We start from the raw sequence: 4,267 nt of genomic DNA, 5'->3' as shown, positions 1-4,267 counted from the left end.
GGCATATGATTGAAAACTTCAAAGACCTGCACCACTTCTTTGAATCTCAGAGAAAACAGACTGCTAAGGCTCCATTCAGCAGTCACATGTTTCCTGGAAGAACAATAGCTATGAGAGAATCCATGCAGAGGAGATTTGCCCTGGACCTGAAGCTTAGATGCAGGACCGAGTAGGAAAACTGCTACAAACACTACTCCAGTGACTTACCTTTGATGAAACGGGCCATGTAAACTGCTGTCTGTTCCATCATCAGCTGCTACCAGAGCAGTGCGGAAAGTCCTGCCAACTTCATTCCTTCTCCTGTTGCGGACTGAAAAACAACAAGTGGAACTCTTCAGTGTTGCCTCGTGACTTTGAATTAAGCATGACAGAAGAAGACATGTGCTTGTTAAAAGACTGTATAAATCTGACTTTGGGACCCAATAATCTTAATAATCCCACCCGCCTGCCATTTTCACCATTTTAATAACCGGATTTATCCTTTGGAAAACCCGGTTAAAAACTGCTAAACTATGGAACCATGCATTTAAAGAGCACTCACAGAAATTCCTGGACTGTGACGGTTCACTGGACTGGAACAAGCATGGGGAGGAAAAGAGAGGCCTGGCATGGATCCTTTCCATTCGATGTAAGAAGTGCCATTACACCAGTCACCCTGAAAAGCTGTACGAGGAAGTCAATCGATCAGGAAGGGGACGGTGAGCCGCACAGTTTAATGTTGCCATGGCTGTCGGCCACTTGGGTACCGGCCTTACAACAGAGGGCATGCGTGGTATGCTTCTTTGCGCAAACATCGAACCAGCATCAGCCACCAACATTCATCAGACCTGCAACAAAGTAGGCAAAATCATCACTGATGTGAGCAAAAACAGCATGAAGAAAATAAGGCAGGACATTCAAGAGCTTAACGAGAAATGTGGACTTGCCAATACACCTATAAGGGCGGAAGGAGATGCCCGGTATAACAATGCCACCTTCAGTGCGATAGGGAAAACACCATTCCAAGCTGCCACACAAGTTACATACACATTAAGTGAAAATGTTACCAAGAAGAACAATGTTGTGGCAGTGTTTTGTGGCAATAAACTGTGCAAGAAAGGCACCCATCTTAGAGGCAAGGGAAAGGAATTTACCTGCCCCGGACATGAAGGCTGCACTGCAACCATTCCTCCAGAGACCACCATTTAAGACAAAAAGAGATGGGCTGCGAAATGCATCAGTGAGCTGCAAAGTGATGACTGTCCACTCATCATTTCCCATTTCACCAGTGATGGAGATAGTGCTGCTGCTTCCAATGCATCTGAAAAGCAAGGGCATATGATTGAAAACCTCAAAGACCTGCGCCACTTCTTTGAATCTCAGAGAAAACTAACTGCTAAGGCTCCATTCAGCAGTCGCATGTTTCCTGGAAGAACAAAAGCTATGAGAGAATCCATGCAGAGGAGATTTGCCCTGGACCTGAAGCTTAGATGCAGGACCGAGTAGGAAAACTGCTACAAACACTACTCCAGTGACTTACCTTTGATGAAACGGGCCATGTAAACTGCTGTCTGTTCCATCATCAGCTGCTACCAGAGCAGTGCGGAAAGTCCTGCCAACTTCATTCCTTCTCCTGTCGCGGACTGAAAAACAACAAGTGGAACTCTTCAGTGTTGCCTTGTGACTTTGAATTAAGCATGACAGAAGACATGTGCTTGTTAAAAGACTGTGTAAATCTGACTTTAAGACTTAATAATCTTGATAGAATTAAATATCACACTTGTACACAAAAATCTGAATCTGTTAATAGGGCATAGTTAAAATCAAATCCAAAATGTATTAAAAGTAGTAGAAATTTTGAAAGTAGAATACATAAAGTTGTGCACTCACTCAATCAGGGTCATGGAAATTCAACATTGGAACTTTGTAAATCTGTAGGGGCACCTGTTGTAAAAGGAAGTAGAGTGGTCCATCATCTAAAACAACAGCAAAATAGGCAAAATTACTTTAAAATGAAACAAAAACTATTAAAATATAAATTCCAAATAAAATTTTATAGATCTAAAAGATATCAGCTCTATGATAAAAAGTCTAAAGACACTTATAGTAAGTCACTAACAGATCCAAAGTTAAACAGGAAGTAGCTAAGTGGGGCGGGGCGGGGCGGGGCGGGGCGGGAGGGGACCACCAGCCCAGTACAGTGTTTATGTCCTATAAAAAGGCTGAGTGAAGAAGAGTTTCAGGATGTCGTACAGCAGCAGAAGGATGGAATATTCACAATAAGCGATGCTGAGCGTAGAGGCAGTCAAATGAAGATTTTGCGACCCGGGCCAAGTGAAGTGCAGCTGGTAGACTCCTACATGGATGCAGAGTCACCGAACCCCAATTCCAGACTTTTCAAAGTGCTCCATCAATAAACAAGAGGCCCATGGGCCACATCGCTCACCTGAGGAACAATAGGTATGATAAAATCAGCTCAATGGAGTCATAATACAAACTATCTGGACAATATACAATAATTCATGTAAATCCTGTATAAATAAAATCCATTTTCCCCTGGATATTCTAATGTTTATAATCATTAGTCCCTTTTCTAACAGGATGATTTTATAGTCATATCATGTGTTGAGTATTGCAGTTCTCAAAAAGATCCCTAACAATAGTTTATATATGGGATATAAACGTACAGTAAACTCTCAACCTTCTCATGAGGCCAAAGAATTGTCCTGGGGCCAAAGTCTTAACAATTATAAAGAATCATCTGGCTGATTAGTTTCTGAGAAGATTTTTAAAGATTTACCCTATAAATTCCTTTGTTAAACTTTGACCCCCCCCCCCCCCCATTGTGGCCCCACCCTACCCGTGGGGATCATTATTTTCACAACTTTGAATCTACACTACCTGAGGATGCTTTCACACAAGTTCCAGCTTTCCTGGCTGATTAGTTTCTGAGAAGAAGATTTTTAAAGATGACTCTGTTTATTCCTATGTAAAACATCGACCTCCCATTGTGGCCCAAACCTACCCCCAGGGGTCATGCTTTTCACAAATTTGAATCTACACTAACTGAGGATGCTTCCACACAAGTTTTAGCTTTCCTGGCTAATTAGTTTCTGAGAAGAAGATTTTTAAAGATTTACTGTATATAATCATATGTTTAACTTCAATCCCCCATTGTGGCCCCAACCTACCCCCAGGGGTCATGATTTTCACAACTTTGAATCTTCACTACCTGAGGATGCTTCCACACAAGTTCCAGCTTTGCCTTCGAATTAGTTACTGAGAAGAAGATTTTTAAAGATTTACTGTATATATTCCTATGTTAAACTTCGATCCCCCATTGTGGCCCAACCCTACCCCCGGGGGTCACGATTTTTACAACTTTGAATTTACACTACCTGAGGATGCATCCACACAAGTGTCAGCTTTCCTGGCTGATTAGTTTCTGAGAAGAAGATTTTTAAAGATTAACTGTGTATATTCCTATGTAAAACGTTGATCTCCCATTGTGGCCCAAACCTACCCCCGGGGGGTCATGATTTTCACAAATTTGAATCTTCACTACATAAGGATGCATCCACACAAGTGTCAGCTTTCCTGGCCAATTAGTTTCTGAGAAGAAGATTTTTAAAGATTTACTTTTTATATTCATATGTTAAACTTCGACCCTCCATTGTGGCCCCACCCTATCCCCAGGGGTCATGATTTTCACATCTTTGAATCTACACTACCTGAGGATGCTTCCACACAAGTTTCAGCTTTCCTGGCCGATTAGTTTCTGAGAAGAGGATTTCTAAAGATTTACTCTATATATTCATTTGTTAAACTTCGACCCCCCATTGTGGCCCCATTCTCAGGTGAGCTAAAAAGGTTAAGTTTACAATTCAATAAGTTGGTTTCTGGAAGAACAGATTTTGAAAATTTTCGTAATAAATATTGACAATTTTTTTACTTTTTAAAGCGCTAAGCATAGCTCAGCCCTTTATGGTCGTTAGACTTCAACTTCCAGTGCATCGAATAACCGCCCCCTCTAAGCAAAAGTATACATCATTTAAACTGGTTAGGGAACCAGTTTCAGGGGTTTATGCACATAACTGCACGGGCTATTGTGAATCTAACTTACGGGTTATTGTGAAATTAATGTACGGGGCTTACATACATCATTGCAGGGACTGTCATAATATAATATAGTGCGTATACAGAAGCTGAAATGCTATATACATATATCTGTTATATACATACAGAAGCTGGGTTAGCGCTTTTCAGTACTATCAGTACTTTGATTTAA

The 4,267-nt window shown here is 41.2% G+C and overlaps 1 protein-coding gene across 1 annotated transcript in view; it reads left to right on the top strand.

The window, feature by feature from the left end:
• LOC105336028 (alanine--tRNA ligase, cytoplasmic) overlaps nt 1-4,267 on the top strand; it is a 609,144-nt gene that overhangs the window by 254,264 nt on the left and 350,613 nt on the right. The window lies entirely within an intron of this gene.

This window comes from Magallana gigas, chromosome 3, assembly GCF_963853765.1.
Source record: "Magallana gigas chromosome 3, xbMagGiga1.1, whole genome shotgun sequence".
Classification (NCBI taxonomy): Eukaryota; Metazoa; Mollusca; class Bivalvia; order Ostreida; family Ostreidae; genus Magallana; species Magallana gigas.
This window is presented reverse-complemented; position numbering and strand designations above follow the sequence as displayed.